This window comes from Empidonax traillii, unplaced genomic scaffold (genome assembly GCF_003031625.1).
Source record: "Empidonax traillii isolate 1590-97213 ecotype Southwest subspecies unplaced genomic scaffold, ASM303162v1 scaffold466:size1224651, whole genome shotgun sequence".
Lineage (NCBI taxonomy): Eukaryota > Metazoa > Chordata > Aves > Passeriformes > Tyrannidae > Empidonax > Empidonax traillii.
In genome coordinates this window covers 518,922-543,690 of record NW_020955659.1, presented here as the reverse complement: position 1 = coordinate 543,690, position 24,769 = coordinate 518,922, and the positions used below count along the sequence as shown (strand labels likewise).

The following is a 24,769-nucleotide window of genomic DNA, read 5'->3' as shown; positions in this document are numbered from 1 at the left end:
AACATCCAAGTGGATCAGAAAAAACTACTAAGTGTCATTAAAATGCCTGAGGAGACTTCTTCCAAAGTAAGTTAAAAGAGTCAGATGAGTTGGTCTGAAAAAAGAACTTGCTGAAGAATCAAAAAACAGTAGAAAGCTATGAATGCCTAGCTGACAACCTTTTTTGACAGTCTTCTCACATTTCTCTTCTTGTTTTAAGCCACTACATGCAATTAAACCTCGTATAACAAATAGAAACAACCTCTTCCCAAACATATCTAGTGTAAGCAGTAAGGCAAATCCTGTGCAAAAAATGGTCATTGTTCACATTTATCTCCAGCACTAGTTCCAGGAAAAAAAATGACATCCAAACACTAAAATTTCAAAGTAACTAAATTAACACACTTCAAGAATATAAGAAATGTATGTGAAAAATTTTGTTTTGACACAACTAGGTCCACTTGATATCAGTGGACTGGATTTTTTTGCATTTAAAGCAGATTAACCAAAAGATACTATTGGCTAATTTCAATTGAAAATTGATATACTGTTACTGGTAATTTGATAGAACCAGTTGATACTATTGCTGTTATTGATATTATATAAATTAATTTATCTTTAATTCTTTGCATCAGCTTTGTAATCCATTTCAAATATTGTAGAAAGAAAGCTTTTTTCCCCCTGTGCCTGTATCAGTTGAACTTTGCAGGAAAAAGGCATGACTGTAACTTGCTTTCTGAAGTGAGATCAACAGGCAAATGCCAGTTATAACAGATGATGGCAACTTGTTGAAAAGAACCTGAGAAATACACAGCACTGACACAGCTTGCCTTCACACCGAGCCTGTATTCCTCCGTAGCAGCCATTAACTATTTTTCTCTTTTATTATTTTTCTCTTTTCATGCAGCACTCTCACTCTCACTCGGCACTCTCAGAGCTACGTGTTTGATGTCGACTTTTGCCAAGCTCCCCAAATTGTGAGGAGCTCATTTCTGGGCTAGAAATGCCTTAGGCTAATATGTTTAATCTTCTGCTTTCTCTTCGATGTGTTTTTCTTTGCTCCTACATGCTGGCTGTACTGTTCTGGTGTACTGTGACGTAGAGAATAAAGGTGGTAGAAACTCCTTAGCATATGGGTTGAAAAATTTGAACAGAAACAAACAAAAGACTTTTGCCTTGTCTTGGTGCAGATTATATCTGTATTTCTGGGTAATCCTGTAGGGCATAGATCAACTACTAGTGATTACAAAAATACAGCTTGAGATACTGAAGTTAGAAAGATCTCTGTTTAATAATGGATTTTTTTTTTTAATCTTTGTAAAATAAAGTGGTAATTGGTAGTACTCAAGGTATTAACACTTTTTATGAGCACTACAAAGCTTCAAAGGGTTTAATTCTCTTTTACTTTTGCTGGTACTATTCCATGTCTGGAATAAGTTTTCTGTCAGTTTTGTTTAACAGTAGCTTTACCATGAAATGGTTGCAGCAGTTACTCACAATGTGGAGGTTATATCTTTGGATCAGGAGAAACATATTCACAGCATTTAACTAGTTTTTAACTTCACGCACTCTATTCTAGACCTAACTGCAAAATGCTTCTGAATGATGCTTTAAATCTTGTAACTAATTCCACTTTTGTCAAATGGGGATTGTAATGTGCAAGCAATCTCTCTGGATGCCTATGGAAAATCTGAACTACAGTTTATGATATAAAACATTAGGCAGTCTCTTGGTAATTTCCTTTCCTCCTTTTTCCCCCTCTCAAGAAAAAAAGATCCATCAGTTTTCCAATCTATTTCAGCTCATAGCTGCACAAACAGTTCTGCAGTAACACAGGAATGGGTGACAGTCAGAAAATAGCAGACTTCAGCATCGCTGTATACTTGTATTGTGAAACCCAAGTGTAATAGTGCTTTGAAGTTGTTGGTGCTGCTGAGACCTTGCCTTTTTACATGATGTTACTGGAGACAAATGAATTATTCAGAGTTCTTAAAGTTTACCATCTACCTCTGGAGGAACTGAGACTGCACAACTAGGAAACAAAGCAGAATCAGTTCACTCAGAAGGTCTGTCCCCTGTTTGCTACAGAAGCAATTTTATTATTGGCACATTATTATTAACTTATTAACTTACTATTAATGAGTTCTTAATAACTCATATTGACATGCGGAATCATCATATCCAAAGAATATGGAAATACATAGGAAATAGATAAAAGTTGACCAACTAATGTTCATGATTAAATACAGAAGAGAACCCAACTAAGAGTCCCAGGATGAGCCAGAAGCGCCACTAGTTAGAAGAGAACTGTATGTTCATAAACTTTACATATATTTGACCAAGATTATAAAACACCAGACCTTATGTGGGCTTCACCAAGAAAATTTCCATAAAGAAGTTTTATAACTGGGAAAATAATTTCTGTACGATGATTCCCAGACTAAACTAATTTAAACCAACTCTTCCTTTCAAATCAGAAGAAGTCAATTCTCTTCTTTAAACCAATAAACAAAAACACCTCCATGATTTGCCACAAGGTAAAAGAATTTTTGAACCAAAATGTGCAGTACTGCATTTGATACAGTGTCCTTTTGAAATTTAGAAAGACTATCTGAAGGCCATCATGAACATTTATTCTGAAAATTTACCAGGAATATTTCTTAAATTACTAGTTAATCTGTTTTTTCATGTCTTGGGCTGAACACTTAAACAACTGTTACAGGACACTAAATGTAGTCTTGAACCCATTGATCTGTAACAGATGATTGAAATGTTGAATGCCGTATGCATGCATGAAGAAATCTCCATTTTGAGAAGAGTTTTAAAAGCTTTTGAGTTTCACTGATATTGATAAGGACAAGTCCATCTTGTTGGAGCCACAAGACTGGACTGCATGCATCATTTGCATGTGGAAGAATATTGCCAGGAACCACATTTAAAAGTACGTTAAAATCTTTACATCACCTTAAATTCCATTGCCATTTTCTTTGCCTCTCTTTCATCATTTTAAAAGGACAGAAAGGTAACAAAGTTACTACATCAGTAATACTGTATATATACTTCTTCTCCCTCCCTCCCCCCTTCTCCACCAGAAATCTGACAAGTCTTGCCTTAAATGGCTGGTTGTGAAATTTCTAGTCCTAAGAATGACAGAATAGTTTAGGCTGGAAAAGACCTCTGAGATCATCGAGTCCAACTTTGACTGACCACCACCTTGTCAACTAGACCACTAAGTGCCACATCCAATCATTTCTTGAACACCTCCAGAGATGGTACTCCACCACCTCCTTGGGCTTATAATGCTTAACCAACCCTTTCTGGGAAGAAATTCCTTCTATGAGCAAGCTGAACCTGCCCTGGCACAGCTTGAGATTACGTCCTCTCATCCTGTCACTAGGATGAGAGAGGGATGGGAAAAGAGGCCAAACCCCACCTGAAAGCCTCCTTTTAGGTAGCTGTAGAGAGCGATAAGGTCACCCCTAAAACTCCTTTTCTCCTGGCTAAACAACCCCAGCTCCCTCAATATATGGATTCAAGTCCATATCTTACTCTCTGGACTTGAAACTAGCATAACATCAGAGGAAGTCAAAAGCTCGGTTTAAGAGCTAAATTGGTTCTTGGCTGCTTCTGAGTGTAACTGTAGATAGAAAGTACTTATGTACGTCCCCTCAGTGTTCCAACAAATCTTCTATATACTTCTGGGTTAAGCTTTTAAAAAACATCAACTACATGGTTTGGTTAATATTTTCACAAATACCATAGTTTCTAAAGCAAGTTTAATCTATCAAATTGTACTAGATACAAGCTTTTATTAATGCAGTATTACTTTAAGAATAGCAAATTAATTAGCATACATTACCTAAGAAATAGAATGTATTCTAAATACCTATTTTTAATATCTTCTAACAATTACAAAAAACTGCAGTTCAGTGAATTCTCCTTGTTGTACTGGCTTGTTTTACACAAAAACCTAATTAAAAGTCAGTACTTCACTGATTATTGTTGTATGTAATGATTATCTTAACCTCTTTTAGCTCAAACTGAAATATAATATATATTACAGATGTAACTCACATATAATCGCATACTTGATAATGATTGTTGGTAGGAAGAATGTCAGATCACAGAAATTTTTTTGTAATGAGAAAACTATTCAATCTCATTTCTGGTGCACTTAAAAAAGGGACATACATGAAAATATAACACAGTTCCAATTAACTTTAGTGTATGCTTTAAGGTTTTGCAAAATGAAACATATTAAGTTGCAAACTCAGTAAATTAGCATGGATCGTTAAAACAATCTGCTCGATTTCTCAAATCTAAAAGTCATCATTAACAGCTATTTTGCACTTCAACTAAATTAAAATTTGGACATTCAGAGTTGTTGGCAACTTCTGTGTTGGCAAGGCTACACAAGCTGAATATAGATCGAAAATGAAAAAAATAAGGCACCGAAAGCTGCCTAGGTATTAAACAGAGAAAAACATTTAGTCACATGGCTACATCCTGGCAAAATCCTTTGAGCCTTTTGTTGAAGCAAGACACACATTTCTGACAAACAAAATAAAATCTAGTCTGTTAAACATTTGTGTGTCAACCATGCTTAGCAAAACATCTTTGACTGCAGCTATGTTTGTGAAATTTAAGTTGTGCCATGTATCATTTCGATTAAATAAAGCATTGGAGAATAGCTAAGCCTTTTTTTAATTGTCTTTGCCATCTTGACTGGTGTATGCTGGCTGTGCCAACAGTAGATAATGGGAGAGAAATTCCCTGTAAGGAAAAAAAAAAACTCAAGCTCAAACCAATCTGAACAGCATCCAGTTTCAATGTGCTGGCAGAAGAATGTAGGGAGAGAGGGCCCTAAGCAAGAGGTGACAGAGATTAATTCCTTAAAACCAGACAGACAATGGAATTCTCATTTTTAATAGGAATTGAAGGTTTTGTTTGAAAACACCTCATTATTTAGACATTTCTGTATGGGTAAAGAATTTACCAGCTTTATTCTTCACACATCTCAGACTTTCTATGGACTGATGGTTATATTTCAAGCTCTTAGTGCTGCTCTAATATTTCTTCATGTGTAACTGTACTTCAAGGTTACATACCTCTGACAATGCACAAATTCCCATTAGTGATTAGAAAACTCCAAGACACAAAGAATTTCACAAGAGTAATCTCAGCAATAAGAAAGGTTAGCAAAAGAGAGTTATGCAAAAATCATTGCTATATAAAATGTTCCCTGAAACCAATTTTCCATTTAGTTAGAACTGGGAAAAACCTGATGCTGTAAAAGGAAGTAAGACTCAAAAGCGTCATTCCCCTTTTGATGATGTTTTGCTGTTTACGCCCTTCCCCAAACTACTAAAGAGGGCACCTGCTCAGTTACCCCTGGGATCTCACTAGTCCCTCTGTGTTCCCCCTCCATGTCTCCCCAGTGCTCTGGTTTAGTTACACAAAAGGAAAGCCAGACAAAATCAGAAGAGCTGCAAGTTTTGGGAGTGGGTGCAAAAGTCAATTACATATTTGAAAACACTCGAGACAGATACACAGACAAGTATGTGGAATTACCCCTTTGATAGGATATACACTGTGCTCTCAGCATATCTGTGGACTGAAGAAGTACTTCTTTGAAATGACAGCTCTTTCTATCTTTCTGAACTTCAGATGAACCAAAGAAGAGAAGTCATATATTTCCTATCAGTTCTTCTAAGTAGACACATAGGATGTAAAGATACCATAAAACAGTATAAATCAGTTGTCATCATCTGGCATCTTTAATATTGGCATTGCTTTTCCAAAACAGAATAAACTGCTTGAGAATGACAGGTGATCTTCACTTACGGTATGATTTACACATATTTTGTCCCTTCCTCTTTTCTCCTGTTTTCACGCACTTTAGTTTTATTACCATTGGCTGGAAAGTGCACTCTAATAAAGCTTAGCCAAACTGTACTTTATGTTCAGTCCAACTTTTAGCAAAGCCACTAGGAGCCCCTGCAGAGAGTCAGTGGGGCAAAGAGGGTGATGGGTAAGAAACAGCAAATGAGGACCCCAAAGGTGCCAGACCAGTCCCCATTTCTGCTGCTGCCACACAAGAGCAAAGGAAGCATGTTGTGAGCCGGTACTGTTTGTGTTTTGATCTCTTTACATCAGTAACACCTCATTGTCACACCCACTACTGACTACACTGAATTAACATGAAAGGCTCTGCAGTATATATTGTGTACTTACATCTAACAGCCAGATATGACATATACTCTTAAATACTAAAAAAATCTTCACTCAGAAGGCAAAAAGACGGAATATAAATTTGTATCGACTTCATGGAAGTCAGTGAGTTTACATCATCTCAAGAGTTCAAAGGGAAGAGTTTGGAGTCCTGCCTGGGATCTTTTTGAGACTGAAATTCTCCCTGGATAATGTCAGACTAATGTAAATTCTGAGGAAGCCCACTGAATAAATATATGTAGCAACCACTGGAACCTATTTCAGGATCTTCCCACACTGCCTATAGAGACATAAATGAAAATACTAACAGGTTTGCAACGTAAATGAGGGGGGTTTTGGAAATATCATTTATCATGTCATATCTAAATGTCACCTTTAGTTCATATAAATGTCACCTAATTAGTTCATTTAAATGCTTTTTGGTAAACTTCACTGGCCCTAAAATATTAGAAAGGTCAGAATTGATAAGCAAAAGCACATATATTCTCTGCACCCATTTACAATTATTCTGCAAAAATAGCAGACAGACAATTTTGTCTTTGGTCTGTAACGTAAATAAGATAGCCATGAGACAATGCTTAAATATATGTGTGTTCTAGTCAGTCCTCAGAGGTGAGATACACATTATTTCAACTAATTTTTTTTTTAAATTAAAAGCACCAAATGATCTTATGCTCCATACACGCTCTCCTGCTTACTCAGTATCCTTCTCATTAGAAAAAAATTAAATGTTGCCATAGCATCTACGTAGATTCTTCCTTTACGTATTTTGACTTCTTTCTTCCCAAAATACACTGCATCTTTTTTCCAAATAAAGCAAAATTTAGGCCATAGAAGAAAGTGACTTACTGAATTTCATCTGCTTTTTCTAGTCCTTTTCTTTACATTTAATATATTTAAGCACTGCAGGATTTACCTTTTTACATTTTAAATCTGTAGCCTGAAAATAAGCCCAGAGTGTGGAGTTGTACCCCAATCATGCATCCTTAGCAAATGCTGATAAACAGGCCATAAAACATGATGACAAACATTTCTAATCCTAAATATATTATATCAAAACTCCAATAAGAGGTTTTATAGTTTTTAATCCTCTATATATCAAAACTTAGATAAGAGGTTTTGTTCTCTCCAAATAGATATAGATGTTTCAAGACTGATTACAATTTTTATTTCTCTTACAACAAGGTTAGGAAAAATTGCTCCTACAATTGGTTTTCATATTAAATAAATCTAAAATTTCAAACCAATGGCAATTAATAAAGGGAATAATATTTAAGAATTTCAAATTGTCTCATATTTTTTTGTTTGTTTGCAGAAAACAGTTCTCTGAAGCCCTAGAAATAAAGACTGAGAATCACACAGGTTTTTATAGCTTCAGAATATTTCCAAAGTGAAAGGCTTCATAATGGGACATTCTTAACATAAGATTAATCCATCAATCAAAAAAAAAAAAGACATGAGTCCTTCTGCTTTCCATACCAAAATCAATTCTGACAGTCATTTATCAAAGAGTAGATGAGTTGTAGAGAGAAAAAAACTAATTCTGCTTTCTGCTACATTAGCATAAAAGAAATACTGTCAAGCATTATTAAAAAAACAAACAAACAAACAAACAAACAACACTACAAACCACAAATCAGAGGTAGGAAGCCTAGATTAATACTAACATTTGTTTGGTTTGAATTTCCTTTGTTTTTTTTTTTTGTTTTTTTTTTTTTTTTTTTTTTTTTTTTTTTTTTTTTTTTTTTTTTTTTTTTTTTTTTTTTTTTTTTTTTTTTTTTTTTTTTTTTTTTTTTTTTTTTTTTTTTTTTTTTTTTTTTGGGTCTGCTTTGGTTTTTTAATCTCTATTTCATATGCTGATAGCCACCTAGGAATACTGAAAATGTGCTGCATTTGATTTTGGACTTATTTCAGGCCCAAATCTAATACTGCAGATGCATACTAACTGTTTCCTGCTTCATCACTCAGTGGAAAGATTCAGTCATAAGTGAAACATTTTGAAAAAGAGGTTAGAGTGAATTAAAACGCACAAAATATAGAGAATCTCCAAGTCTTTTACTTATTATTTTGGTTTGTAAACTGCATTTTGTTTCCAGTTTAGTTTCATCACTTTGCATGAATCAAGATGTCTTTGCGGCATCAACAAAACTGCAGATGAGATTTGTTCCAAAGGTGCACTACTGAACTAAACTACAACTCTCAGTAGTCCTTTCAGCCACTGAAAGGACACAGTTCATTTCTGTCAACCACCTTACTCCTACAGTTATTCTTCTGTAGGGAAATGTAAATAAGATATCTGTATGCATAGTCACAGTAGAATTTACTATAATAGACTGTGTTACATTTACTATTTGCTTTTGACCTTGTTGAACTGCAGTGTCAAAATCCTTGTTGTTGTGTGACTATAAGAATAAATTATATTTGTATAAATTCACCCACTGAAAGCTACTTGAGGAACAATGAGAGAAGACCAATATCCACTTCAATGGAAGATAGTTCGACTGAAATGGGATTTCCTTTTTGTCAAGGAAGCACATTTACATTGTAAGTCTTCTTTACTTATTTCTAAAACTTGGAAGAAAAGAATGAAGAAAATATTTTAAGCTGAAAAGATAGAATCTCTGTTTCTTTATTTTAGTGGTGTGCAGTCTTTGACCAAAAACTGATCACGCACCTAAGCAGGGACAACTTACACTAGAACAGGCTGATCACTGCTCTATCAAACCCTGCCCTGAGCACTTCCAGGAATGGTGCATCCACTTTTCTCTGGGCAACCTGTTTCAGTGCCTTACCATCCTCACAGTAAAGAATTTCTTTCTGATACCTTACCTAAACCTGCCCACTTTAAAGCCATTCCTCATTACCCTGTCACCACATGTCCTTGTAAAAAGTCTCTTTCCAGATTTCTTGCAGGCCCCCTTTAGGTACTGGAAGGCTGCAGTTAGGTCACCCCTATCTTCCAGGCTGAACAATCTCAACTCTCCCAGACTTTCCTCACAGAAGAGGTGCTCCATCTCTAATCAACTTGGTGTCCCTCCTCTGAACTTGCTCCAACAGGCCAATGTCCTTCCTTTGCTGGGGACCGCAGAGTTGGATGCAGCACTCCAAGTGGGGTCTCAGGAAAGGAGTAGTGGGGGTGAATCACCTCCTTTGACCTTCTGGTCACACTGCTTTTGATGCAGCCCAGAATATGCTTGGCTCTCTAAGATGCAAGCGCATACTGAGGAGTCATATCCAACATCACCACCAATTTTGGAAGTGGCAAGTTCTGCTGAATTTGCAAGATCAAATTGTCCCTGGAGTCCAAAGAAGATGGCTGTAAAAACAGCCTGATACCCCGCCAGATGTCAGTGCTTAGCATGTTCAGTATGAGCAAATAGGTTGAATATATTAAATATATGTTTAAAGAGTCTTAAATCTTTCTTCTTTATTTTTTTCTGTTCATGCACAAGCTTCTGTTCTGACAAGCTTAGTTGAACTCTGAAGTGACATAATTGCTGTGACAGGCCAAAATGCAGTGAGTAGCCTTGGTTCAGGCCGGGAAGTTCAGGAAAAAGTGACCAAACTATATTAAAGTCAGCTCAGGTATGGGAGAGGTTTAGAAGCATAAAAGCTAAAGTATAGTCTCCTGCAACTGATATACTGTCCACAATATTTCACTCATCTATCTGAAAAGCAAACTTTGAAGACAGCTATTTCCTTTCAATCCTCTCATCCTTTCACATGTTTTTCCAAATGGTTAGGCCATTGGGGGGAATAATTTAGAAGAGCCATTAGAGAGACTAAAAGGAAACTAACATGATATCAATATTGGCATTTCTTATTTTTGAGAGAGAATACATTCTTATAAAATTACTACACATACATAAGGAAAGGAAAATTTTAGCTTATGAATGTCAATAGTATATTTTTGTTTTCTTTTCTATTTTCATATGTCAGTACAATAAATGGGGGGTAGCTACACATAAAGATGTCCGATTCCCATATGCAATCAAACCAGCTACATGAAAAACACCAATGTGATTTCTCATATACAAAGATGATTCTCATACAATACTGAACTTTCTATCTCCATATAATTTTCTTATGTGAGGCATGAGAGGAGCTGAGTGTGACAGATTAGGAAACGAGATAGGTCAAAAAGCCTAGCCTATTCTTTAAGCTGAAAAAAGGAAGAGACATAAGCCCTTACTTTCGTTTTACAAACACCTAAACCGGAATATAAGATCCATACTTTTAATTGTTCTCTTACTCTCTTTTCAAAAATCTCCTGAGAATTCTCTATGACTATGTTGTCACTTTTTAACATAAAGACATATTATATCATTGTAATATAAAGATTATAAATTAAACAAATAGAAAATTGCAAATTGTATTTATTAAAAGAAATATAAAGTTATAATATATAATATATTAAAATAAAAACTTTACATTTATATATAAAGTAAAAGCAATACTTATACAAATGAAGCAGAATATTGAAGAAATATTGGAGAAAGTACATAGCAAGATGCATGTATTTACAGCAAATTCTTGCAGTTTTCACTGGTTGCTAAAAAATTTTCAACGTATGGGTGGTTTTTGGGTTCGTTTGTTTTAAGATTTACATGGATACAGGTAATGGCTTGCTACTATTGGGTAATTATTATAATGTTATGAGAAAAACTGAGGGTAAATTTTGTGTGCAACTATTACTAGTTATTTACTACATATCTAAATATATTTTCTATAGAATATATAAATGAATGCATGCATCTAAATATAAATGATAACACAATTTTACAATTTAAGTAAAAGCTCTATCTGAATTCATCATAAAACAAAGAACAAAAACAACAACAAAAAAAATCACTTAAAAAGTTTTCTACAAAAAATGATATGGAAATGCACATGAAAAAAGCAAGCATTTGTAGCAGGACCAAATGTAAGAATAACCGAGGCAACTCCTCTGCAGTGCAGAATAGCATTTCTGCAAAAGAGGAAATGTTGCACTACCACAGGTCACTCAGGCTGATGAAAGTCAAAGGCTCTGTGATGACACACACTACAAGCAGCAGATGCAACTTCAAAAGCACTGTAAAATGTCTAGATAAGAGCAGTTGTTCTGGTAAGCAATCCCCTGCTTGTCCTTTGCCCTGGCATAAATAACTGTGCAATCTAACAGTACAATCTGCTCTTTCATCTGCCCTTACCATCTGTCCTGCTCTTGCATCACTATGATAGGCACCTCAGCAATAATGAGTGAGATAGGGGAATTTTATCAGACAGAGGTGGAGAACAATATGAACAACAAAACAGATTTTTGAAAGGAATCTAATGAAAGGTCAAAGGAAAAATATCTCTCCATGTTGTTTTGGTTTTGTTCTTTTTTTCTAAAGAAACATACAAAACCAAAACATCAAGACAATCCATGTGAATTATGCCGCAGTGTGATAAAAGTGAATATCCTGAAATAAAAAACCTCAAGAATTCTCCAGGATAGTGAGGTTTGAAACACTTTACTTTAAAAATAAGTCATCATTCTCTTTACCTACGTTCACACAGTTTTCTGTTATCTCATAATCACCTACTTGCATATTTCTTTCCTTCTTTTCCAGTATATACTTCTTTTTCAGTATTTATGCTGATTGTACACACTACTCCACAGTTAGAAGATCCATTACTGAAAACAACCCCAACATATTTTAAAGGAAATGTTTATGTTGACACAAGAAAACCCTTTTTCTAATCCATTATAATCTTGTATGTAATAGAAATAATTGTTCTTTTTGTGAGCAGACATTAATCTGCCAGATAAAACCAATCAAAATAGTCTATTTTTTAATGAAAAATATAAAATGACTAATACAGAACAAATTTTCCACCAAACAATATTAGTCACTATGCTGAGAAGCAAACACTTTCAAAATGCCTCAATGAAGTAATTTTCAGATACTAAAATTATAAGGCAAATTACTCACTACATCTTATTAGTAAAACTCATGGAAAAATAATAAGTATATAGTCGCATCTGATGATGTTTTAACAAAGTGAAAAAGCTCTCAATTTAACATAATGTGTTAAGTTAGTAGGGATACCACTGTACAGAGCAATTTAAATACACAAAAGAAGGTGGTAGCCCCTCTCTGAACAGATTAAATGAAGTTTAAGTATCAAGCCTCTTTCAAACCAATCAACGTCAAATTTGTAGTTAAAACACCCTATAAACTGCAAATGGAAGGTGCCATATTGCTACTTATAGCTAAAAGTACAAGGAAATTTCATTTCAGCTGGAGACAAATATAAACTCCTCCATAATTCCTTAAATACCAGATAGAGTACTTATTCTTTCTCCACAAATTACCACTGTAGATTTCTCTTTCATTAATTCAAATTGCACTGGTAATACATACAGTACCCTTGCAGGGTGAGAACATGGGCAAAGAACATGGGCAGAGAACATGGGCAGAGAACATGGGCAGAGACACAGCCAAGGAGATGAGCAATGGGTAGGTTTTCTTAAAAACATTATAGACCTTTATTAATAATATTTCTGATGGCATAAACAAATGCTATTTCCAGTTGATTTTCATTTGTGCTACACAGCACCACTACTGCTGCTATGTTCCGTTTTCTCATGGACTCTTCTACCTCTTGCTTCTTCTCCTGTGTACTGCTCTGTCTTTTCCCTGCCTTCTGGGCATTATTTTTTGTTTTATTATCTTACCTTCCTCCAAGCTCATTAAAGCCTAGAGACAAAGCAGACAGTTACTTCAGAGGCCACGTGAAAAATAGAAGAAAACATAATCTTTCTTCTATAGCTTCTGTTGACACAAGGTTTACAGAAGGATACAGGTCTTCAAAACCCCTGGGACAAGTCACTCACAGGACAACAAGAATAATGCCAGCCAGTGGCCATAAGGGGTATGTACTCACATACATACATACAGACTAGAGCAAGATAAAAGATGGAGTCACATTTACTAGATAAAAGTTAACTTGCTTTGCTATATTGAAGTTAGAAATATAAAAGACACTGCTGCTTTGACCGTGCAGCAATTGCTCTTGTGCTTGAAAATCAGTTCTGCCTCTACATGTTTTGCCACATCTCCTCATCGCTTGGCATGTACAAATTGCTAAGAAGCATCCCCTGGGTCATGAAGGGCCAAAATCCTTGAAACTCACAGCAAACCCACAGTGCTGTATTTGACTTTTCTAAACTGTAAAATACACAAATGATGACAATTATTCATCTATTTTCTCCCTGTATTTCCCTCTGGCCATTTGCTAAGTGGACAGATGGATGCTGTTCAATAGCTCACTTACCCTCTGTCATTACACCCATAGAATAGATTATGGGTACACACTACTAATGAGACCCTCAGAAGAAAATATTAAATGTCAGTCACCCTTGGAAACACACAGCAAATTAAAACTAATTTCATGTGTACACCATAGAATTGCAAATTGATTTTGACAAGGCCAGAGTAAGATAAAAAGCCTGTAACAGAAAGCAGGAGGATCTGGACTTTATAATTAAATAAAACACAAGATGTACGTTAGAAAAAATAACCCAACTTGGTGACTCAGCTACATCTCATGGGTACTATTACGATGAATGAAGGCAGCTCCTGGATCAGTACAAAGTTCTTACTCAGACATGCTCCCAAATCAAATTACAAATCAAAACAAAAGGGAGGCACCTCAGAATAGCCCATAGCCTGATGACAACTAACACTAATACTACATGAGGTGTTTTGATTTCACTACATCCTTTTACATTTACCTTTCTATTTCCTGCCCACCCCAAAGATGTCTACCAGCCAAGTGGGTCCTTCCATCTCCTGCTCTCCTGAGAGACTCATTCGAAGTGTTCAAAGTCAAGTTCGATTGAGCTCTGAGTAACCTGACCCAGTGAAAGTTGTCCCTGTTCACGGCAGGGAAGTTGGGCTAGGTGGCCTTTGAAGATCCTTTCTAACCCAAACCATTCTGTGATTCTATGATTTATGGAAAATCCTGGGGTAGGTTGTCAGGAAACCCTACGTACACCTATATGTTGCCTGTACTTACAAAGATTTGGCCTTTCATATGGCAGAAAAATTCAGTGAGCTACACAGAGTCCATGAAGGGAGCCAATAAACGATCTAATTAGCATCATCACCAAGTAGATGTTATAGTACATTTGTAATGAACGAGAAGGCAGAGAACTGCCTAAACAACCAACTGGGCTTGGAGACAGATTCCCCATTTCACTACTCCAGAATTACATTGGTATAACCCCACTGAAAAAAGACTGGTAAACAGAGTAGAGATGGAGATGGTAATCTTCAACACTCAGCTAGCCTTGTCACCCTGTATTTCTTTTACAGAGCTACTGGTAGGTGATCTAAGATGAAAATTATTTCTTTTCCATCAAGGCAGCATAAACATTATAGGAGTTGTGGCAAGACTCACTTTGATAGTTTTATGTGACTTCTGTGGCTTGCATGCCTTATGCTATCACTGTTGAAAAGAGCATTTCACTGAGAATGCACACATATCAGCGCTGTCAGACTCAGAGGTCTGGAAAAGCTGCTGGTTGTTTTGCAACATTTTAAGCCACTTCCTCAGCACTTCTAGTGAGGAACAGATTACTTTTCCTGAAATGAAAAAAGTATTAATGGTCTTAACATACACAAAATGAGGGTTTCTTACAGCAAAGAAAGTAATAAAATATCAATTAATTCAAAGATCGTGAACTATTTTAATTAGATTTCTTCCTCTTATCAGCTAAAGTGATAGAAATCAGCTAAGATAATAATATGTAAAGAGATGATTTGAAAACAGCTACAGTTTTGGTATCAAAGCAGGGACCATAGTATTTCTTTTCTTTCCTATTGTAAAGGGCAGGGAAGGTGGAGAGGGATCATAACAGTAAACATGTTGCCTCGTTTAGGAATCACTGCAAAAATGTAGTTTTCAATTATTTCCAGCTACTGTGAATCACTTCAACATCTTTCTAATTGAAACCTTCCTAGCAACCTAAAGACCATGTGTCCTTGACTGAATTAGGACAAAAGATAAAACAACACAGCGGTACAGGTGGATGAGAAACTCAGCGTGACCTCGTAGCATGTGCTTGCAGCCCAGAAAGCCAACTGAATTCTGAGATGCACCGAACGAGAAGTGACCAGCATATTGAAGGAGGTGATTTTTCCCCCTCTGCTCTTCTGAGACCTCATCTGGAGTACAACATCCAGGTCTGGAGCTCCCAACAAAAGAAAGACATTGACCTGCTGGAGCGAATCCAAAGGAGGGTCACAAAGATGATCAAAGGGCTGAAGCACCTCTCCTACGAGGAAAGACAGAGTTGCAGTTCATTAGCCTGGAGAAGAGAATGCTCCAGGGAGACCTTAGAGCAGCCTTCCAGTACCTAAAGGGAGCCTACGAGAAAGACGGAGAGGGACTTTTACAAGGGCATGTAATGACAGAACAAGAGGGAATGACTTAAAACAGAAAGAAAGTAGGTTTAGATTAGATATGAGGAAGAAATTCTTCACTGTGAGGGTGATGAGGCACTGGTACAGGTTGCCCAGAGAAGTTGTTGATGCTCCATCCCTGGAAGTGTACATGGATGGAAGTCTGAGCAACCTGGTCTAATGTAAGGTGTCCATGCTTACAGGAGTGGGGAGGAACTAGATGACCTTTAAGATCCTTTCAAATCCATAACTATGCAGATCTAAACACCAAAACACAGAATTATCTGATTTCAGCTTCTTGGAACTCATAATCTCTCTCCTGAGGCATGAACATTTATCTTTACTAAATCTTAGACTTTCAAAGTTTTCTTTACACAGCTAATGATTTCAGAATGAAGTATAATACTACTGGCCTTCTATCAATTTTCTACAACACTGTCCTTAAATATTTGGAGCCCAGAACATCAAAGAGAACTGTCACTTCCTTAAACTACCCCTGACTACCACATTAGGAAAACTCTCATCTCTTAAAAAGCTTGTCCCATATGATATTGTTTGGGTTTCCATCCAGCAGAATTTTATCAACAATGCTTCACGCTCACAGTATAAAGCAACCAAAAAAAAAAAAAAAACAGAAGGAGGGGGTGGGGGGCAGAAGGAGGGGAAGGTAAAAAAAATTGCTTAGAAATGTTATTTGTCTCCAGAGGCATGAAGACATATGTCTCCATGGACACATATAAGTAAGTGGTGTGGCACACAACAGCTGGTGCCAGCAGTGGAATAGTGAGTGCTGCGAGCAGGGCATGAGTCTGCACCAAATTTTCGGTGTCCCCCCACCCCTGCCCAGTTTTCCCATCCTCTCCTGACCAAACTTCCCCACTCAATGTGCAGCCTGCAGGAGGCCAGAGAGCAGCCACCCCAGAAGCCTCCACTGTCATTTAGGAGAGCACATGCATCACTTGTCTTAAGGCCTAAGAGAGAGTTTTTTTAGAGCTGTGAATGGGGATGAAGCCTGTCTGTGTAAACAATAAACTCAGTCATGAGCATGGACAGTAAGGGATGTCCATTTGGGAGAGAAGTTTGAGGTTGGGGAGAATTCCAAATGGAAAAAGGACTCTTCCCTGGCCAGCACACATCCTCCCTCCTACCATGCTGACCGGCTAAGAGGAGGCCATTCAGCCTAACCTAAACACAGCATAAGTCAGTATTTATGTCTCTGAGCACAGAGCTTCAAACTGCTTTGATTCCTGTTCTTCAAAGAGACTGCTTTATTATATGTCTAAGGGAACATAATTTACACTGACAAATTCAATTATTTCTCATAAAATACATGCAAATAGCTCACTTTAAGGATGTTATATGAAAGAAGAGGGTTTCCCTCTACCCCATATTTCCATGATTCCATCAGAGCAGCTCTTTATAATGGGAAATCATTTTAAAATCTCACTTTAAATGTCTACTGGACTGCAAAAGTCTGCTTACCTACATTAAAATCTCTCTACATAAGATGAAGCTTTCATCCTTTAAGCCAAAAATTAAAAAAAGTTTGTGACAATAACCCTAACTTCCCAACCTCTTCAGGAAGATACAATAAACTTCCTTCTCAAAGAAACAAAAGCTACTCAAATGAAAATGGTTTATATTAACTATTAAAAGGCTGGAATGGCACGCAGTGGAAGTAACAGAAAGCTTTGTCTTGTACTTCTTTGCATATTTAACAACATTCTATAAGCATTAATTCTCAAAAGTAAATTCTGAGGAAACTAATAGAGAATTTCTACTACGTAGTAAGGAGAGTTACAAGGGAGATGAAAAATCACTGTCCAGGATAGAGAAAAAGTCTGAGTACAAACCCTGGTTTAAAATTCATCTTTAGTCCCTGAGATGTGTGAGACCAGTCAGGATTTACAGCCCAGTCATAAGCACTTCACCTCCTGATGATCCACAGCCACCAGCCTCTGGAGCAGCCCAGCCCAGCTACTTGGTGTGATATGCTGAAAGCACCCAGGAAAGGTTAAGAGAGCCTAAAGAAAAGTGAGAGTGTGTATGGGAAACAGCTGAAAGTAATTACGCATCCTTGTTCTCTTTTGCATGCAGGATGGAAGGTTGCCCTAGTAAATCATTACCATGTCTCCAGTGAGATCTTGTAGGAAAAATGTGCCTAGAGAGCCTGCTGTCTGTTGCTATTGTATCAAGTTCAATTCCACGCAAGAAAAACCAAAGTTCATTCTCAAGGCTTCAGCAAGGCTTGAAGAAATTAGGGCACATTTCTTCCAGTGACTGATTTTAAAACATGACACAGAACACTAGAAAACATGAGCTGTAATGAAAATGAAAAAGTAAGTGATACTAACCCACTGCTTTTTGACCTGAAATGAGAGAGGCCAGACTGAGTGACTGGGACTTGCCACATAATTTTGGTACTGTGGGTAATTTCCCTAGATAAATTATTTTCACTATGTAGGCAATCAAAAAAGAAGAAGTATCCAAAATCAAAAAGTTAAAAGACTATCCTCACCAGCCTTGGTCAGCCTAATCTTATAAGTTCAGTTTAAAAAAAAATATTGGACAAAGTGGTTGGTTCGCACAGTTCCTTAAACAAACAAACAAACAAAAACAAACAAAAAAAACCCCACAACACAAAAAACCCCCCAAACTCTCCATCTCAGTGACAGTACTAAGTACAAGTGCAAGGTGTTTTGCTTCCAAAAAAGTTGAACAATATGATGATTAGATAATATTCACGTAGATTTATCACCACCAGGTTTAAAACTCAAAACTAGCTAAGACACGGAGAAAGGGGGGTCTCAAATGTTTTCCAGTAGGTGTGAGCAAAGTATTGCTGGTCCAGCTGAAATCAACTGAGGATATTGCTACAGCCTGAAAATTTGTATACTTTCAACCACCCCTCCTGGCTTTAATCTATGAATGATTCTCCTGCTTACTTAGAATGCAAGAAGGATATTTGATACACATACCAGGACTTTTTATTGATACATTAATTTTTAGTCTGCACAAAGATGCCAGAATGAAATCTGGATCTGTGGAAGCTAGCAGAAAGCCTGCCCCATCTTTCTAGAAAGAAGAATCTTGTTCTGTGCTCTGTATTCTGATCCTCCAAAAGTGATTTTTGGAAATAAGAAATGTACTGGTGAAAAAGTGTAAGATACTGACAAGGTTCATTGATAATGTTAAGTGACTTAAACAATTATTTGGGTTTTTTAATTAAACTGTACTGTTCAGTCCAATTAAAACTTTTAAACTTGCACTATTTCTCCCTCATGCTCAGACCTTTAATAACTAGACTCTCAGTGTTCTATGGGCTATGTTAATAGTTCTCTAAGGTGTTCTGCATAGCTACAGACCAAGGTTTCTTAGCAGCATTAAGAACCCACATTAAACATATAATACATCTCTGAATACTCAGAAAGTGTGCAAGTTGACTATGGCCATCTCTGTCCCTTTTACTTCCTGCATAATTATCTCTATGATAAATTATTGATATGATCCAACATTTTATTGATTCATCTGTACACTCATTTCAGGATCAGAGACGTAATACTTTGAACAGTCCAATGTTGTAAATCATTGTCATTGCCTAAAGAGAATGTTTTGGTGAATTAATTCTTGTGACATCCACACCTAGGAGGATGGGGAGCCATCTCAGGAGAAAAGATGAGTATGCTTAGGTACTACTGAAATTACCTTTGCCATGCAAAGAGTCAACATATTTTTCTTTTCTTAAAAAGAATCCTGATGCATATTAACAGTGCAATGCAGAAAGTATTACTGAATTTCAGTCATATTCACTTTTCAGGGTCAGAGAGTACCTCCTGACTTGCTGACTGGAGCTCCCTGTTACTACATGCACTTTATTACACAGCATTTATAATCACAATCAAGTCAAGCTGAGTAATTATAAGGGCAAACCTTACTAACTGTCTTTTGTATACCACTGTCAAAACTTGTTATACTAGCAAACCAAACTGCATAGACTATTGGTAAGAACACAATAAAACCCAATAAAATACTGTTATGATGGAAGACAAAGTCAACACAAAGTATAGTGCTTAACTGCCTAGAAAGTAATTTAAAAACCCACAATAATACAACAGCCAATGTTTTAAAGAAAAAATATTTTAACAACTGACTCAAAAAATTATTTAAAGAAAGATCAAGGACCACTGTGTCTGGATGTCTAAATAAATTGCCACAAAGATTGTTCTAGATCTACCCTACGAGGATCCTCCCTTATACACTTAAATTACAATAAAAATATCTGAGCTGTCTGGCACAGCTATTCCACTATACAGAGTTAAAAAATGAAAGTCAGGGATGGCATCCAGCTGAAAGTCAGCTTCGATGTCACAGTGGAAAAGTGCCCGAACACCTCACAACAGTGACAAGGTGTGTGGATTAATAGAATATGCACCAGAAATCAACAAACAATCTCAATGACATGAAAAGCAAAGGCCTCTAGGAGGAAGGGGTGTAGGAGCTGATACACAGGCTGGAGGAGAAAAGCCACTTTCCCTTTTCAATTGAAACTGTTTCTGAAGGACAGATATGGTGCTTGGCTGCCTGGCAAAGGCTTTTCATCTTTGGGATTCCAGAGAGAGCCTGCTGAAGATCACAGCTAGGCTTGGAACAAAAGTTACACACATAGCACAACACAAAGAGGAAAAGAAAGTATGCCATGGAAGAGATCATTTGCTTTCTAGTATAATCTAAAAAATATAGAGCAGGGAGACTGAACAGGAGGTAAATTCAAAGTTTTGCTCTTTATGTTTTAAATGCATGGTTGCAAGATTTTGACCGATGAAAAGGACTGCAGCAGAGGTGAGGAATGGGAAAAGGATGGGAGAAGGCACCGTTTATACTTGTCAGCCCAACTCTTCAGAGGTAGGAGAGGCAAGAAGTTACTATTTTCTAACATGAGCATGTGAAAAACAGGCTCCAGCCTTACTTTTATTGGCTGTAGTTCTCTTGCCCTCTCCTGGATACATTCATCCCCTCATGCCACGCAGCTGTGCCAAGCAACTCCCAGGCCCTAGGGCCTCTGGGGAAAAGAAGCAGTGGCACCCTGGGGCAGTGCTGGATGGTCCAAAACAGGTGGCTGCAGAGCCTCAGGGGGTGAAGGGACCCATAGATTGGCAACAAATCATGGCTGGCCCAACACATCTCAGGGTACAGTAAACTTTAGGCCAGTGTTTGTATACAGACTTCCTCTCTGTCCTGGGATAGCAATTTTGCATCTCCCTCATTTTTCTCTTGCTTTATAGTAAAAATGGTCTATTAAGTTACTCCAACTTTTCTTTCGAGAATTATTGTTATGATGTGTTGTTTTATATTAAAATCAGTTTCCAAGGCCAGGGACTTTTTATCTGTAGGAGTTTCAACGAGCTGAATGTTATTTTCTCCTCACTCCTTTTCACTTGTACCAAAGCATAATGGCACCTCTCCTCCTCCACATGTTTTGCAGCACAGACTGCAGAACTGCTCCTGTAATTAGTTCCTAAACTCCCGGTGTTTCTTCTACAGCCTCTCTGTTGCAACACTCCAAGAAGTAAGCTATTTTCCTTCTTGCTTGACACAAATGGAAAGTTCAGACAAGAGGCTGGAGTCCTGCCATGCGTCCTTCCAAAGGACTACTGCCCAAGCTCTCCCTTTCTCAGCTATCCTTCACCAAGGAGGTAGGACATTTTTGTGCTGGATGCCCAAGTTCTGTCTATAATCAGCTAAGGTAACAATCCCACACAGAGTTCACAGCTTTGAATTCTTAGACCTTAAGTAAATTTGAAAGTTTCCATAATGCTTAGTCACTGGCAATATATTATCCGGATCCCAGCTGCAGACCGCAAGATTCTCATTAAAGATAGCATGCCACAAAAAGACTTTATAAGGATTCATCGCTTCATCAGTACTTACTCTTCTGCAGCAGAAAATGACAAATTAGGAAAAAGAACCATGTGAACATTTGCAGGTAACTTATCAAAGGATAAAATAGTTTAATTCTAGATGTTATTAGGCCTTAACTGGCATTAGATCTCTCCGTAATAGGGATTTTGCCTCTCTTAGAAAAGATTTATTATGGGAAATATTACATAGATTATTAAAATTACTTCTTCCCTCCCAAACACTTGGTAGTTGATACATTTTTCGAAAACTTTTATGCCTGTTATTTTAATAGAGAAGTAGCAATCAAAGATGCAAAAACACAGAAGCCTGCAGAAAAAAAAAAAAAGGAAATTTGGAATACCACTACTTTATGTTATCTGTCCCTTTTGTGCTGCCTGGAACAATATTACAAAGGGTAGATTTATTTATTTACTTACTTACTGGAAGGGGAGGAGGGGAAGGTTACTTTTGGTTTAGATTTTAGTGCTATTTCATTAAACAAAAGAAAAAGCAGAAAGCTCTGTAAAATAACCACAGCACAAGGACTTGACCAAATAGAGAGTCACTTCCTCAAAAATTCGCATTCAGTCAGACTCTCAAACTTCATGGAAATACCTCCTTACAATTGCATCTCTAGTATCATTCCAAATCTTAAAGAAGACTTCTCTTTTCTGTCACATACTCATATCTCTTCTCCCTCTGGAGTTGAGCAGAACATCCAGAATCACAATAAGGAAAAAGCAACAGGCTTACAGCTATTGCTAGACATAAAAGAACTGTAACATACTGAAGTTATCAGTACTCTGATAAAGTAACGAGTCCCCTTACAAATTTCTGTAACTTTCATTGCAATTCAGGCTTTGCTTGTATGCTTGCTATCAGAGGAGTGGCTGTCAGAGGAACCCTTGCTTGTACCATTTCAGAATAAATTGTTCTAAGTGCAGGAGACAGTTCACGATGTGATTTGCTGAAAAGAGTAAACCAAATGCCCTTCTAAAAGCACCCAGAATTATGAGCAGTCTTTGAGCTATCTTTCCGAGACAGGCAAAACTGGATCCTGGCTATGACCACGTATTTAGGTAGCCACACAGTATCATAATCTCCTCCTACACAGCCAGAGTTCACCCAGTGACCACCAAGGAGGGATATCATCTTCCCTACAAGGGACAGGCCTTTTCTTGCCATCAGCCCTATCCTCCCTGGGCTCAGCATTCTTCCATGCTTTAGCCAGAAAAACACCAGAGATGCTTAAGATCATTCAGCAAGATGCTTTCATAAGCATCACGCCTTGTGATTTGACAGAGCAGGTTGAGGCACGAATGAAGCAATGAAAGGATTTAGCAGGATTCTACAGCAAATTAAGAAAAAGAGACAAAAATGACATGAGCTAATCTAGTGCAAACACAAATTCTTTCTGACATCATTACTCTGTGGATGCCAAGCTTCTTCAGAGGGAGCTCAGCAAAAACACATCTGAAGCCTATCATGCTCCATAAAAAGAAGGCACCTGGCAATCCTCTTAATCAGTCTTTTGTAGGATTACTTGTTTCCACAAATTTCTCAACCATGTATCCTTTAATGGTAATAAATACTGAGTTTTCAAATCATAAACATCAATAAATCATGACAAAGCTTATTATTTTATAATAATATGTAAAACCACTACTGCAATGCCATATATCTGGAAATATCTTGTAGGGTGCTGGAGGATAGTTGAGTGAGAAATAAATGTATTTTAGAGCCACAGTACTGTACTGAATTACAATGGCTTGCAACAGAGCAATCTTTAACTAGTGACAGTAAAAACCCACTTAGCAAAGACACACTAGTGAAGATTGAGCTATGATCCACACAGGTATATTTTATTGCAATCTTGTGAGACAGCATGCATCATAATTTAGAGGATTCTAAGATTTTGCTGGTTAGAAAGCTCTTAATCTTCATCATAATTAAAGAAGATGAAACTTTGTTTCCCATTTGAAAAATGCAAGCATTTTCTAGCAAGGTATACGTATACTATTCCCAGATTTAAATAAAAGCAACAACACTTGCTGTTGTAATAAATCTGATTTTTTCACCTAATATTTTGCTTTTCAAATCTTAAAATAACATTACTATTCTGTCATCTTTGAGGTGTACTGTCCTGTCTCTCCAACTCACAGGTTTTGCCTCCTTCTTCATAGGCAGAAGTGGACTTGTTTGTCTTCCTCCTGGAGGTCCTGCTATCCAGAGGAACCCAGGAGCACCACTCTGGGACCAGAAGGCCAAGCAGAGGCAATGCCAGAAGCCAGTGAGGGTGAGAGGCCCCACCCTTGGACATTTGGAAAACCTGACTGACCAGGACTTGGGCCACAGCCCAGTCAAACTATGAAGTTAACCCTGTTTAGAGCAGTGGACCAAAGAAGGTACCTCCAGAGGTCCTTTCCACCACAAACAAAACCAGAAATCTTGGCTTAACAGTTTTTATTTCACTACCTACAATATCTGAAGAGGCAAACTGTACACTCTGTTTCTTTTCATTCACCATAAGCACTTTGCACTTAGCAGATGCCAGCATATGTTTTGACTAGAAAAACACAATTAAACTTGCTTGGAATCAACTGCTATAGTGGGGGGAATAAAGAAGTGTTGAGCCACTTCACACTAGCTTGCAGGGAGTAGAACAATCTATTAGCTAGGTTAGCAAAACAAATTTACGAAACCAGAATGTTTGACTGTACGGAAGTTTTGGAAGTTATGGAATGTTTCATTGAACTGTAATTGTCAAAGCAGGGAGGATATAGTCCACCACACAGAAAAAAAACAAGTGCATATCTCCTACCGAAAACCCTTTCCAAATCACTCTGAATTGCTAGTGTTTTTTCAGTATTACTTGTAACTCTCCATCACTACAGTTGCGACTGCAGGATTTTTGGTTTGTTGAGTTTTTCTGAGAAAATCCCCAAAATTCTATAGATATTCCGCCGTGGTCTTCTACCATGTCCTATTCTGCAACTTCCAGCCCCAAACATGGCCCACTACCAGCCCTTTGTTTATACATTTTGGCTTTCATATTTTTAACCTTTACTAGCTCCATACACTCCATTTTATTTTTGTCTTACATCCATAATTTCACTTCTGTCAACCAGCCAAGAGATTGCCCTCAGGAGACTGGAAAGCCACTTGCTCCTTTTCCAGGCTTTACTGACAGTAAATACAGTTCCTGAAACTTGCTTGTGTAGCAT

General features: G+C 37.2%; 1 protein-coding gene across 3 annotated transcripts in view; it reads right to left on the bottom strand.

Annotated features, from left to right (window-relative positions):
• Positions 1-24,769, bottom strand: part of CHRM3 (cholinergic receptor muscarinic 3) — a 269,142-nt gene that overhangs the window by 144,717 nt on the left and 99,656 nt on the right. For 2 of the 3 annotated variants that reach the window (XM_027895763.1, XM_027895762.1), the window contains exon 3: positions 8,646-8,781. The exons of the other annotated variant lie outside the window; for it this stretch is intronic. The gene's annotated coding sequence lies outside the window, so the exon portion shown is untranslated. The remainder of the gene's footprint in view (positions 1-8,645; positions 8,782-24,769) is intronic. 3 annotated transcript variants of the gene reach the window in all.